Source organism: Tiliqua scincoides, chromosome 1 (assembly GCF_035046505.1).
Source record: "Tiliqua scincoides isolate rTilSci1 chromosome 1, rTilSci1.hap2, whole genome shotgun sequence".
In the NCBI taxonomy this organism is placed as follows: Eukaryota; Metazoa; Chordata; class Lepidosauria; order Squamata; family Scincidae; genus Tiliqua; species Tiliqua scincoides.
Window position 1 is genome coordinate 93,230,294 of NC_089821.1, and position 15,902 is coordinate 93,246,195.

General features: G+C 45.1%; 1 pseudogene; it reads left to right on the top strand.

Moving 5' to 3' along the window:
• The first annotated feature begins 598 nt into the window (after positions 1–598).
• Positions 599–722, top strand: LOC136637624 (5S ribosomal RNA; annotated as a pseudogene).
• Positions 723–15,902: the final 15,180 nt, after the last annotated feature.

The window sequence follows — 15,902 nt, forward strand, 5'->3', positions numbered from 1 at the left end:
CTGACATTGATGGGTGCCATTGACAACCATTAGAACAATATATTGCTCCATTGATTCAGAGATTAGTTTAGCTAAGGCTAGGAATCCAATGAAAGAGGTTTTTTTTTTTTTTAAATACTGAGATAAAAGGTGATGATCAGGCTATCATAAAGCTGAGGAAGCAGTTTGGAGGACTTGCGGAGAGCAACAGTAATTATAGGGCTTGCTGCTATCCGCAGTTTCAAGTATCTGCAGTAGTAGCAGAAAGGTATCCGCTGTGGATACAGGGGACAACTGTATAAGAAAGCCTCCAGCTCATTATCAGTGATAATCTGAGTAAGCCATCTGCACATCATAGCATCAGTGATTGCCCCACCACCACCATCATTGAATGCAGCACACATTGTGTGGCTGCATGCAAACCAATGGTGGGGGATAGGATTGGGCAGTAGATGTTTGTAACTTGGAGTTCCTTTCCTTTGTTTGCCATTGAAAAGGAGAGCATTACACTATGGGTAATTCTAATGCCTCGTTTCACAAACATTGTTGTTATTGAAAGCCTTTCAGAAGTTGATCTGTTTACACTTAATTACATCATGAATACAAGATGGGTGTTTTCCCCTGCTGGCCATAACTGTTACCCTGCACATGCCTGATCTCATCTGATCTTGGAAGCTAAGCAGGGTCAGGCCTGGTTAGTACTTGGATGGGAGACTGCCCGGGAATACCCGGTGCTGTAGGCTTATACCATAGTCTTTCGAGACTGAAGGTTGCCAACCAACCATAACTAGACAGATAATGCTTGCAGGCAGTTTCACAACTGTTCAGAAAGCAATTAAAGTAGCAACTATTTTCATATCCAGCTGACTCATATTTAATTTTGAACCAGTGCAAAGTTTAATAATATCTTCCAAGATGTAAACTGAGCTCTGGATTCTGATGTGCTGAATCAATGTGCTACAAACACTACTTTGACTTTGTTGTGTAAAATGACACTGCCTGGCTGTCGCCAGTTCAGCAGAATACAGGAATTGCATCCTTCCCTAACTATAAAGACAAATAGCACTTTATTCCCAAAATGAGATAATTAAGAGAAAACAGTAAGTACAAGAGCCTCAATGTTGTTCCTGTTCAGTGTAATAAGTTTTTTTTTACATGGCATCTTTCATTTCATAATGGTCATGTGTGTTTACCTGACATAAGATACCAAAAGCATATAAGACACATGCAATAACAAACCAGTAAGGGTCCAGGCTACCCTCATCTTCCCCTGTCATACAAAGAATTTTGCACATGTACTGCACATTACACAAGACAGGAGGGAAGTGACAAAAGCAATGATGTCATACAACCCAAGAAACCTGAGGGCAAACAGCAGGTGATGATTATTTGGGGGGACCCAGCCTTCCCACAGCTATCTCCAACTTGCTAACAAATCAGCGATGGTTAGCAGTGGACTCTTCATGTAAGCTAGCATAGGCAGCTAGATCACGACAAAGTGGCAGAAGAGTCGCAAGGCTGTGTACAAAGTATGGTTTTGGATTGGTAAACAGGGGCAATGGGTGGTATCATGGGCCAGCCTGCCTCCTTACCCAGCTCTCTAAACCCCATATTTTGTGAATATCCCCAGTAACCATTCTGTCTGACAGATTTCTGTATCCAAATCTGTCAGACAGCATTTCAGATCCAAATCTGAAAGCATTCCTTTTGCTGATTTTGTACCTCTCATTCACTGTGATCCATAGGGCAAAACATCTTGGCCCAGCACATTTTTGTAGTGCTCATTCATGTCTGGTTGACTTCACATAAGAAGTTAACAACATGTAGGTTGGGAGCAATGATAGACCAGTAAACTCATTTGTAATTAAGCAGCTTGATCAGCAAAATATATTTTGACTGCTGTGAAGAAACTAAATAGTGTAGGAGTGTATTAAGTGGCACAGGGCATACATATAAGCAAAAATACCCAAGCATTTCTGTATCTGGGGTGACGCTTCCCAATTACTCAGCCATCAGAGTCTTGCTTTTCAGCCCACTTCACTGAGTCATATATTCCTTTTCTCAAGTAGGAATCGCATTTTCTGCACAACTTTTCTGCACAACAATTCAAAAGCTTTTCAATCTATTATAATGTTTGCCAACCTTGATCTTAACTCAGGGTCTATCCTTCCTTCAGAAACTAAATGACGAGATTTACACCAGTAAATTCAGGATAAGTAATGCACAGCCACTTTATTTTTGCAATTGCTTTAAATGTGTCTCCAAAGTTTAAGTTAAGTTTAAATCTAAACTTAAGAAGTCTGCCATCTACAGTGGCATACTGCACTGCCCTTGTGCCCAGGACAGTGATGTCACAATGTCATAGGCTCCACAGAGGAAGGAATCGGGCGTGAAGCTGCTACTCGCCCCAGGCGAAGAGGCCAAGAATTCCCAAGAGCACACAGACAGGGGAATGTACCACTACAGCTCACTGCCCAGTTACTCCACACAAGGCGCCCCCCCAAAAAAACCGAGGGCAACTGCTATGTCTCATCATGCCCAGGATACAACCCTGGCCACCTATACCAGTTAAGTAATCTTGTAGGATTGGTTCCAGGTTTTAGGGGTATCTTGGCAAACGTTTCAATATTCATATTGATTAAGTCACTTGACATGGTTGCAATCACCACCTGAGAGGCACATAAAACCATCTTACCTAGTAAATGTTTCTGTGTTGTTTCATGTGAGCAGGCCTACCACGCAGATCAGGTGATTGTCATCATGCAAATGGCTAGAAAGAAAGCATTGTGGTGGCATGGCAGAAATTGCTTCGTCCAAGAGGTGGCCCAGAGAAAATGAACTACTTGCAATGTTAAATGTACCAAGTGGATCAGACTGCCTTGGCGTATGGACCTTCCAGCGGGGAGCACAACTTACCCGGCACAGCTCGTGGTGAGATTACTAGAGAGGGGACCCCTGAGGTAATTGGCTCCCTTTTGGGGGGGGTTGTTATGGACTTTAAATGGCAGTGTAAGGGGGATGCCCCAGGGGTTCCTGTGATGAAACAGGGCCCCACAGATAAATGTAAAAACCTCAATTAAAGTAAAAAAGGTCAACAAACCCCTTTTTGCGGCTCCCCATTCTTTGCGCCGGTCAGGGAAAGACTGGGTGGGCCTGGACCACACAGCAGACACCGCACCACTTGAGTCGGCCCCCAAGATGGACATCACAGTTGCCTATCTGTGCCACACTGTCATTCTGCTGCATTGGGTTGAAAGTTTCCATGCCCTTGCCCAGTAGCACATCTTTATTTATTTATTTAATTATTTATACCCCATTTTCCCTCTGAATGTGCTCAAAGTACCATACAATATAGTCAAAACTCTCTAACGTGCAAATTAAGAAAAATATAAACTGCAACCATCGTAAATAATCATGAAGATTACTCACAACTTTATATGATGGAAGGTACAATCCTATGGGGGCCTACAGTAGTGAATATCATAATCCATCGCAGTAAGTCCTCTTATGGCACTGCAAAAGATGCATCAATGTCATATACTGTGGGACCATAGGCACAAATGATCAGAGGCTTCCAGATGGTGCACTGGACCAGGTAGCATGGCGGTAGCAGTGGTTCACAGGAGGAGCAGGGCTGGAAGCAGGCTGAACTGGGGGCATTTTGGAGGTGGGAGTGGGAGGATCTTGGTAGCAGTGGTGCACACCAAAATTCTATCTCCCTTTTTGAGTCCAATCATGCTCCCTGAGGATTCTTGGCCTTATGCCAGCCAAATAGCTGGCATGGGTCTGAGGAGACTCATTGGCAGCTGGGTGTCCTACAGGAAAATAGGTAAAAAAAATTACCTATCTCTCCTGGGTCATCTGATTGCCTCCCCTCCCCCCCACCATAGCATGCAGCACACACTTCAGAAGCACAGTTTAAACTAGTAGGAGGAAAGATTGGGGCATCACACAGCAGTGGACCTTGGACAGGGCAAACGGGACAAATGCCCCAGGTGTGGAGCCTTGCACAGCTCCAGGTCTGTGCGGGAAGCATTCTGAGGCTCACAATGCAATCGGAAACAGTAATTCCGGTTTTCTGGAAGAATTGTTTAAGACCGCGGGAAAGCCTCAGAACACTTCCCCAGTCAGTTCTGGAGTTGCACAAGGCTCGGTTGCACTGGGTAAGTACCGGGGGGGCGGCATCGCACGGGGGGGGTGGCATTGCGGACCTTTCTGGCGTCACAACCATGATCCTGTCAACCTGCCACTACCCACACAAACCCAACCCACATGTAAGTCACATAAGGTATTGTCACTCATACCTTATAGCAGGGCTTTTCAGATTGGGGTGCTGTGATGCCCCAGCCAGAGAGCCCTAGCGGTTTTGTGGGGTGCGATCGCTTCACTTTCACTTTTTAAGCTGCGAGGAGCCCTGCAGACACTCGCGCAGGGCTCTCTGCACCCCAGACAGGCTGCTGCAGGGACTGGTGAGTGCATCCCAGTCCCTGCAGCCCCTTCAGCGAAGCAATCCTGGGGATCACATCACGTCACTACCTCTCCCCTGCAAGAACTTAATGCGGTTCAAACTCTGCCTTATAGGAGCTTGTACCTGTTGGAAACATTTTCTCCAGTATGTGAAAAATGTGCTGATTCATATTTTCATACAGGCTTTAATTTGGCCATAGTTGATTCATCAAGATCATATCCTGGTTTTCTGTGCCAGCCAATGAACTAGGATTGGAGCACTTCCTTTTTCTTTCCATCCCCCAAGAGTCACTTCAAAAGTGACAGCATTTTCCATCCATTCAGTGGGGAAGATCAGCATATGGGTAGTCAACCACTGCGTGCCATTACATCTTGATGCGAGCCTGTTATCTGTAATGTTTGGAGTAAAAAAATCCATCTTTAAAAATCAATAATGTTTACCCTGGCAGAATGAAGTAGACAGGAAAAAATAAATAAATTCATTTCCTTGGCAATAATCTTATTCAAGACTTTTTTTTTAAACTGCATGGAAGAGATGTGGTACCCTAAGTAAACAAATTCTCTGCTCTTTTATAATTAACCATATAGATAGCAGTTAACGTCTGGTCTGCAAAATGAATAACTCATTCATTAGAATGGTAGAAGCCATCCAACTAATGTGCTCGTATCATATTCTGCGTTGTTTGCAGCCTTCTTCCAATTTCATCCCTTTAAGAGGTCTCTATTTTAATGCCACTGCTCATTTTACAGTGATGGAGCACCACTAAAAACTGCTCATGTGCCACGGCTTAGCCACAATTCTCCGTTCAGGAAGGAATGGGGTGAGGGGGCACAACAAGCTGTAATGGAGGACTGAGATGAATTAAAGCCCAATCCTAGGCATGTCTACTCAGAAGTAAGCCCCATTATACTCAATTGGACTTTCTCCTGTGTAAATGTGGAGAGGATCACAGTTTTAATTAAGAATCTCCTCCCAGAAGAAAACACAGGGGAGTGGATGAAAAGGAACAGCTTTGGAGGAGGATTTGCTGGAGAGGGGGAAAATAACGGGAGTTTGGTATATTTCAGGTTTTTCCTGACTCTTTACTGATTATGATGCTAAGCTTAGCTTTATCCTTCAAACTATTCATGACCAATGGGGAATGCTAGTTTATAAGGCTTGCAAGGCTCTGCAAACTATGGCCTCAAAAAACTAAAGGGACAATAAGGAAGGAAAGAAATGAAGTGGAAAGTCAATATGAACTGGGATGGCCACAGGAAACATTTCAGATCAAAGCGAGGAATCTATCTAAGATACAGCAGTTTGTTTCACACTCCATCTCCACTGCTGTTTCAGGCAAGATTTGCACTAACTAGAATGACAGCCAGCCATGAATTAAATTTAGAACAAGGCTCCTAACCCAATTGGATCAGCCAAATTCACGGCATCAACTGAGAAATGTGGACGGACTGGAGTGGCAGAGAACATGAAACAAAACTTGGCGTCTGGAAGGTGTCTAGTTTCCAATTTGTTAATCATGGTCTGTGTTCCCCTACTAGAGGTTCTGGATAGACTAGAAATTTTTCAGCTGAGCTAACTGATGCTTAGATGAGACAAGAGTGAAATCTAGATTAGACTGATTGTTGGCAGAACCTCCCTGAAGGTAGCCCCTTTAGTCTGTTGCAGCAAAAACAGTGAGTCTGGTGGCATCTTAATGATGCACACATTTGTTTCATTTTTGTACATTTTTGTGGACTAGAGTTCACTTCAACAGATGCAGCTTGATGGCTTGTAATTTGCAAGTCATTGCTAGAATTTATCTTCTTTTGGTCATTCAAATTCACAAAATTGTAGGTGGAATGGGATCCATTCCATAGTGTACCTTGTACAAACCCTCTTTTGCAAAACTCTAGCCTTGTGTGTGTTGTCTTTCCATCCATCATAACCTAGAGATTAGATCAGGGGTGTCCAAACTTTTTGGCAGGGGGGCCACATCATCTCTCTGACACTGTGTCGGGGGCCAGGAAAAAAAGAATTAATTTACATTTCAAATTTGAATAAATTTACATAAATGAATATATTAGCGATGGAACTTATATGAATGAATGAAGGTCTTGCAATAGCTCAAGGCCTATTGCACAAAGCAAGGCCAACCTTTTCTTTGCTCCCACTGCTGCATCATAGACGTAAAACAGCAAGCAGTGGAGGGAGCCCTCATCTCACAGTTCATGCGAGAGGTCAAACAATTGGAGGTCATGCTGACAGCAGTTGCATCAGGCCAGCATGGGCTCCAGTAAGTCTCCTGAGGGCCAGAGGCTAACTGGCAACTGGGGGCTCCCTGAGGGCCAGATTGGGAGTCCTCGAGGGCCACAAGTGGCCCCCGGGCCAGGGTTTGGGCATCCCTGGATTAGATTATTGTAGCACGTCTACAATAGGTAGCCCTTTGTAACTGACATAGAAAATAGTTACCAGCTCTTGGCAAGATATGATTGCCAAAACCAGTGCACTAAGTTTTGCATGGACTACATTTCTTTTTCAGGTGGGACTCAAGATGGTGGTTTTGACCAAAGTACCTTTTGACCTATGAACAACTTGAGCCTGACAAATCTAAGATGTTTTCTTGGGATTAAAGATCTTTGGCCATAGAGAAGATCTTCAGATTTTCAGAGAGGAATGACACGCTGAAATAATTTAGGGCGCAATCCTAACCCCTTATGTCAGTGCTTTTCAGCACTGACATAAGAGCAATGCAGCCCTGAGGAAAAGGAACAAACATTCCCTTACTTTGAGGAGGCCTCTGTGAGTGCCACCCAATTACAGGATACAGCATACACCCCATTGGAACCGCTATGCCAGTGCTGGAAAGCACTGACATAAGGGGTTAGGATTGTGCCCTTAATGTAGCTGTGCCGCAGCTATGATCTCTTTCTGCACAGCACTGGAGCAGTTAAATGCTCAAGGTACATCTGTTGTTGTTTTTTTTACAATTGACGGCACACTGTACTGTCACATCCCCCAATGGCCCTATTAATAAATGACCCTCTCCCCAAGGAAATGCAAGTATGGTAGGGATTGTATTGAGACTCTAATACATACCTTTTTCTACTGCCCGGTACATTATGCTTCACGCAAGAAATATCTAGGCCTATTGTTAGCTAGGATGCAGGACTAGGAGGACTCAATGATGCTTCAGTCTCTCCTTTCCATACCTGAATCTGAGACCCTGGATAAGGTTGCTTCCTTTTTATCTGGGGTAATAACCAGGCAGAGCTCTGGGACTCTGGGCAGTGTGTGAGGAAAAGACTGATGTTTATGTTGAATTGATTTTGTATGTTTTTGTTTTGTTTTGTTCTTTCTCTGTATTTTATGCCAATAAAGGTGTTACTGAACTGAACTGACCCTCTCCCAAATTCCCACAGCACACCTGGGGACCATTCACAGCATACCAGAGCGCCACAGCACAGTGGTTGAAAATGGCTGATACAGAAGAATACGTATAAGTATAGAAGAATATTAAAAAAAATAATAAAATATTACTATTAATATTATTATAGAATTGAAGAGGTAAATAATATATTTCAACCTTATGAGTCATCTTATATGATATATTGTGCATATTATAACTTTACAGTTTACACTTTACAGCCTTGGGCAGCCCAATCCTATGCTGATTGCCCGCCCCACAGTACAGTGGAGCCAAAATGGCTACCACTGTATCCTGTGGGGCAAAGAAAACAACCAGAGATCTCCCCAGGGTAAGGGAACATTGGTTCCTTCACCCCGTGTCTGGACCGCTATGGGCTTACTCAGATGTACACCAGCTCCATAGCTGGTGCAGATTTGACTAGCCAGTGTAAAACTTTCGGCACGGGAGGGGGGATAGGATTTGGTGGCGGCCTATGCTGCCGTCCTCACCCTATTCCCAGGCTTGAACCAACACCCGGGCCACTATCCCCCCACCCAAAAACACCACTCCCCTCTGTTCCACTTTCCCCACACCTCCCCACCACCCAGTGGTGCACTTACCCCTGGCCGGTGAGCAACACTCTAGTGCTGGTGGAGGCCTGCACACGTAGGCTTCGTGGGTGGCAGCAATAGCCTCCATGCAGCTGCAACATACTTTACAACATGTTTGCAACCATGCTCATGCCATTTCTACTGGGGGTAGCTGGCATTGTATTGGGCTCTTAGTGATAGTGCATCAAATCTTCAGCCAACAGGAATCAAGAAATAAATCACCCAGTTGGCTACTTGCAAAGGTCCGCCTACATTTTCAGTTTCTCAATTTAATGTCACATTTTTTAATGCATTGTAATACTGGTGCCATAGCATTTACTGTAAATAAATCTTTGTTGTTTCATTTCGAAAGAATTTGAGGTTCGGTATTGTTTTTATTTTGAATTACATATATAGGGGCAGGGTCTATAAGAGGGGGGTAATGGGGGTAATTTGTGCCCAAGCCCAGGGTCAACAAGGGGGCCCAGGAACCAAAGGAAGGGACCCCAAAATTTCCTGAGATGTTACATTTTTCTATCTACTCAGACTTGTTGCCCGCAAAGGATGCTGCGGGCACTATCAAGAGCATGAGGCTGCAGCTATTGGCAAGCCATATATTTCGGGCCAAGGAATGCATACATGACACTCCTTAACACAGTGTCAAATCTGGGAGGAAACTGGGCTGTTACAGAAGCTCTTTGGCTTGTGGATCTGCTTACCATGAAGGAGTCTATAGGAGCTCAGGGACACAGCTGCAAGATTACAGCTGCTGCACAGGACACTTTCCATTCTAGTGTGAGCCAAAATAGGTTGATGCTAATTTTCTGCAAAGGGCCCCAAAAGAAACTCTGTACCCCCTGATACAATTCCTCTCAGAGGCCCTGTCTAGGGGCACCATAATCTTTTCTGTTCTTAGGCCCTCTAAAGATCTTAACCTGGCCCTGGAGGGATCCTTCAGAGCCTTGGGACCTGCTTGTCTTCTCAGCCTGCACTTTGATTTCTCTTGCTCCTGCAGTTTTATTTTGGGATTTCATACTGAGAGACTATTTGACACTTTGATGTTGTGCTGGGTTTTGTATCCTCTTGTTTGAATTTGCTGTTGCATAAATCAATTAAGCTTTTAATCTCTGTCAAATCTCCTTTTAATTTCAATTAGAATCCAGCCTGGAGAAACTTGCCCAGCAGGACCTAGAAATGAGGGCATTTTGAGTTTAGGGCTCTCAATTAGGCCCTGTCTGGCGACAGGCTCTGTTGCAATCTAGAGTCTGAAGAGCACAGGCAGTCCCATGAAACCCAGGGGTGAGCTTCTCAGCCACTCCTGGGATGGCATTGTGGCTCAGTCAGCTTGGGCACCTCCAAAGGCCCAGACCCATCAGAAAGTTCATCTGGCCAGGCCAGTGGACCAATGCCCCATCAAGGGATGGGGTGAGATGCCACCTTTGCCCCTAGCATTCCAACACCAACAGGGAGCCTCTCCAATCATTTTGGTTTCAGAGGCAAGTGCTGAAGACAATAGCAGGGTGAACATGGGTAATAAATGGCTGGACCGATGGATGGAATGGGAGCCAGGAGTCCCACAAGAGGCAGAGCTCTCCAAAATTGCAGTAGACCAGGATGGCGGGGGAATGAAGGGCCACCTGCCTCCTTCCCCAAAGAGTCTGCAAGGAGGCCAAGATGGCCCATGCCTCGTTCTTGAGCATTTATCTTGGAACAATATTTGTCATTGAGAGATTTGTCATTGAGAGAGGTTGGAAACCAGCTGACTCAGTGCTGGCACTGGGATCATATAGGACCCAGGACAAGAAGAGAGAATTGCAGACCTCCCACCATGTCCCAGCAGCAAGAATCCATTTATTTCCCCCTCTCACCAGTCTCCTGTGTGCGCCAACTGGCATGCTGTGATTTCTGTGTAATGGGTGTCCCTTTATAAGGCGCCATCAGAGCAAACAAACAAGAATCCTGAGCACTCAAATCAGCAATGCCTGTGCCTCTTTCTTATGGACTCTGTGGCTTTTGACCTGACACTGCCAGCAGTGCACCTCAGTGTCACTGGTAACACATGAAGAGCATATATTAACCCACTTCTGAATGATACGATATTAGCCCCCAAGACTTGTGCACTGTTCAGCTAGTCTTCCCATCCTTGCACTAAGGAAGGACATACCCCATCCGCTGCACATGCTCAGTTTTGTTTCATAGGACAAAAGGAAGGCCTTCGAGCGTAATCAAGCATTAGCAAAACATGTGAACACTGAAGGACAGACCGTCCAGCTTCCCGCAAAAGGAAAGGAATCACCCAGATGAAATCCTTCATTGTCCCAAGCCTTTGTACTGCTCGTACGTGGTACTGCTCAAAGTAGTAAGTCTCACATTAGCCCCTCCGAGTACTTAATCACATCAGGTTGAACAATTTGTACCAAATTAGGAAGAGAGCACTTTCTGCACTGAGCAGGAGAAAGGGCATCCATGATAGATTCCAATCGAAGGTGACTCTGAGACACCTGCAGAATCGACAATCATGTACTTTGAAGAGGGAACTGAACATTGTTGCTGGAAACCAATGACAAGAGGGCAGATGCTGCACATCCAAGAGCCTCAGTCATAAGCCTTTTTTTTTAAAGGCAAAGAACACACGTAACATGTACTACAGAAGCAGAGCTCCAGAAGAGAGATGACAGGACACTGTCAGTTGATTAATGCTATTTGAGATGACGCTCACAGCGCTAACTTTCCACTGTTTATATATGCATTATGGGGCGGGATTCAGAGCACTCACAACTACTCATTCCAATCCGGGACAGGGTTCAAACAAGCACATCTCTCTCAATTTTAATATCTGTCCATGTGTAAGTACAAATGCATGAGAACGAATGCAGTTGCCTTGTACAGAGTCAGGCCATTGTTCCATCTAAGTATACATAAAGTGGACAGAGAGATGCTCTTTACACTCTCACATAACACCAGAACCAGGAGACATCCACTGAAACTGAGTGTTGGGAGGGTTAGGACAGACAAAAGAAAATATTTCTTTACTCAGCGTGTGGTTGGTCTGTGGAACTCCTTGCTGCAGCATGTGGTGACACCATCTAGCCTGGATGCCTTTAAAAGGGGATTGGACAAGTTTCTGGAGGAAAAATCCATTATGGGGTACAAGCCATGATGTGTATGCGCAACCTCCTGATTTTAGAAAAGGGCTATGTCAGAATGCCAGATGCAAGGGAGGGCACCAGGATGCAGGTCTCTTGTTATCTGGTATGCTCCCTGGGGCATTTGGTGGGCCGCTGTGAGATACAGGAAGCTAGATTAGATGGGCTTATGGCCTGATCCCATAATTTGGGAAGATGGGCTTATGGCCTGATTTTCCAGGCCTACCTGGAGATCTGGGGATTTAATCTGGAACCTTCCCAATGTGTGCACTGAAGTACAGCTTCTTTTCCTTAAGACTGACCTTAACAATCCCTTTAAATCCCTTGCCTAGGTTGCACCAAGGACTAGTGTTCCACCCCAACACCTCTAGGTTGCCCTACGGATAACATCAGGTAAACCTAAGACCTTGTTTCATCCAATGAGATTTTTAAGTGTTCTTCTGAAATGTAGACCCCAATGCTTTTGAAACTCACACACTGCTTTTGAAACCTCCCTCAGTGGCACAAAGGCCTACTTTTCAGAGAATGAAAACTCAAGGACCCCTTGGGCATATGGAATTCTTCCTATGGTTCTTTCAAAAGTAGCCATATAAAATTGAAATCACCCATTGCCCAAGAACTTATCCAAGTGGCAAAAAGGAGCCTAGATCAGTGTTTCTTAACCACTGGTACCACTGGTGGTACTCGAGGTGGTATCTGGAGGGCCTTGCAGTAAGACCAGCAACAAGAACCGATAGGCGGTTCGGCTTGGCAGTTCTGGAAGTAACTGGTGATGACATCAGCAGCAGCTACTTCAGATGGTACTTCCAAAAGGTGGACCATGCAAAGTGGTATGTTGGGGGAAAAACATTGACAAATGCTGCCCTAGATCAGTTGGGCTTCAAAATGTGCAGGTGGTCACACTTGGCAATTTGGAAGCAGGAACGACCTGATTGTGGGTGTTTACCACTCCAAGCAATGATCTGCTTTGTGCTTTCAGAACACTTTTATATTTCTTACTGAATGCTATGACATGAGACATTATATAAGGACTACATCTGGAATTCTAAAGGACATGGTGCATTACATGTTTCAGATGTAGTCTGTATACAATGCTGATGATTCAGGGAAAATATTGTGCTCTGGTGTCTCATTCTACTTAGAACAATTTCACTTTTGTGACTTGTATTTGCTGTGGTGCATATTTGACTCCCCCTTCCCATTTTTATTACCAGGTCCATTTTTATAAAAACTGGATTGTTAGAGGGTTTTTTTTCCCCCTGAAACTATCTGCACCTGCTGGCTAAGCTATAAAAATGTGGTTTCAAATTTGAAGCAGTAAAATTCTGCAATTAACTTAAGATACACTATTCCAGTTATAGCCTAAATTCACACAGTGACAACAGCCTTTCCACAATGCTCAAACTGATACAAGTTAATTTTCTTTATAACATACAGTTAGAATGCAAGCATCTCTTTTCCTAAACTAAGGGCATAATCCTAACCAGGTCTACTCAGAAGTAAGTCCTATTTTGTTCAATGGGGCTTACTCTCAGGAAAGTGTGGTTAGGATTGCAGCCTAAGGGCCCAGTCCTATCCAATTTTTCAGTGCCACTGCAACCATGCCAATGAGGCGTGCACTACATCCTGTGTTGGGGAGGCAGTCACAGAGGGCTCCTTAAGGTAAGGGAACATTTGTTCCCTTTCCTTGGGGCTGCATTGTGCTGCACCAGGGCTAGAAAGTTAGATAGGAATGGGCCCTAAGTCTCTTTCTAATGTTATCTCCTCTCTGCTAAATCTCATGTAGTTTTAGGTAATTGTGACCTTGGACCCTGTAAAGAATCAGGCTGTAAAGAATCATACCATATGTCAATCAGCTTAACATGAGGAGCTTCCATTTGGAGGACAAAACTTCATTAGGGAGAGGGGGGGTCAGGTTAGCAAAGCTTGCAAATGAGTAATCTTAACAGAGATGTATGAATGTTTAATTTCCATTGTGCACTCCCGCTTTTCTCACACACCTTTTCCTCAACCATGCTTGGTTGCATGTATATGCCACATAAGTGCTAATATAGGGGTTTCTTGTCAGAAACTAGATTTTCGACTCACAGAAACCTCTGAATGGATTCAGATACCTTACTTGGATATCAAGTAAAGAGTGGATAACATTTTGCCTCATTTGGAAGGTTTTCCCTATTAAAGGGCAGAATTCTGTTTCCTCTGCTCCAGCAGAAATCCACTGCCATGAACTTTGAGGCTTGAGCCCCTGGAGTTGGGGGAGATCAGAGCTTGCAAGGTCCAGGAAGTTAGCCTGTAGGGTTTCTGCTTCCCCCTGGCTGGAGGATTGGGTGTTAAAAGGGGTGGTGGAATCTACCATATGGCAGTTGACCCTGAGGACTGGCACACCCACCCATTTGGGATATTTGGCTAGCCAGGTGGGTAGGCAGAAGAACTTGTACTCAATATAAGGTTTTTTGCCGAGGAACTGTGCCCTGCTTTCTCACAGAGTGCTAAGATCTTTGAGCTAGTAGGATACACAAGAGCCAACTGGCAACATGCATTTCTGACTCACTGGAAGCTTTGGGTCAGTGAAACAGGATTGGATATGCTCGATCTGGGAGACATGCAGAGAATTGTGACACTCGGTGATAATATTATTTTAGCATCAGCATTTTGTTGAATGTCTTAGGGCCCAATCCTCTGTGATTTTCCAGCACTGATGCAGCCACAATGCAGCCCCAAGGTAAGGGAACAAATGTTCCTTTGCCTTGAGGCCTCTACGACTGCCCCACCACTGCAGGATGCAGCGTATACCCCATTGGCACATATAGCGCTGGAAAGTTGAATAGGATTGGGCTCATAATGAATGAAGTATAGAGGCATTTGCAGATGCTAGAGTTGTTTGAAAGCAATTGTATCCCAGATTGCTAATGCAAATCATGTCCAAACCACAATTTTACCTCCTCCAAGAACCCCCTTTCCAGTTTGATCACCTAAGGATGTCCATATTTATCAATACAGGTGAGGCCTCTTTATCAGCAGATTTGGTATCAGTGGATTTGCCTCACTGCATATACTGAACCCCCAGATTGCCTCCTTGTAGACCTCCCAACACAACCAGATCCTTGTTCCAGTTGCATCTGGGAGATTTTCTGAGCTTTGGAGAGGACGCACGCAGTGGCACTCAACCTCTTTGAGGCTCAGAATGCCTCCCAGAGTCTTTTTTGACAACTACCAGTAAACCTATCCAAAGCATTTTTTGGGATGACTTTCGGTTTCGGCTCAGAATGCTTCCCAGAGCTTTTTTTGACAATCACCAGTAAACCTACCTGGTTTTCGGCTGAAACCGAAAGTCATCCAGAAAAAGCACTGGGTGCAATTCTGAGCCTCAGAGAGGCACTGCACAATGGTGGCAAAGGTGGGCTCCAAAAATTGTGGATTTCATTATGCACTGTCTTCTGTATGCTCGGGGGGGGGGGGCGGATGTTCGAGAATGGAACCACCACGGATAAAGAGGCTCCACCTCTTTGCCAATATGTGTACATCATAAAAGAAATGTAAGTAGGTACTTAGATAATATACAAGCTGAAACCACTCACTGAAATGTTACTTTAAAATATAGCACAAAAACAATGCTGGTTTTTTTTATCTCATCTGATGCTGGTCTCAGCGCCCAATCCTATACAGTGTGCGCCAGCTTACTGTTAGTGAACACTGTTGCAAATGTGCCATAAGGCACGTTTGCAGTCCTCAGTGCTGGTGGAGTGCCAGTGCTCGCTCAGCGCTGGCCGGCGCTGGGCTAGCACTGGTGGATCACTGGTCGGATGAACCACTGGGCAGCAGAAAGGTAGGTGGGGCATGTAGAGAAGCAGGGAGGAAGCATTCTGGGGCAGGGGAGGTGGAGGGAGGGCGGGGAGAGGGTGGGGAGGAGGCAGGGTGGGGAGGGGGCGGGGCGGGAGGGAGGCGGGACTAGTGGAGCTTCACTTTACCAAAGCCTGAGCCTCCATGTCGGGCCACTGGCCTGACACAGAGGCTCTTAACTGTGTGCAAGCTTAATCAATTAGCCCCATTGTGGGGCTACTTACCTTACCTGGGGGAAGGGGACAAAAGTCTTCTTCTCCTGAAGAGAGTCCAACGCTGCCCGCTGAGTGCGCAGGATGCAGCGGCAGCCATTTTCGGTGCCACTACAGCCCTGGGTGCCAGGCAGCTCAGGATTGGGCTGCCCGACTATTCCAAAAGGGAAAGGATTTGTCACTTGATGAGTATTAAAAGAAAACATTGAAAGGTACTCTTTTGGACTATGATCAGTGTGCTGGCAGAAAAGAAAGCTCTGGGAAACAATTGCAGTAACTACC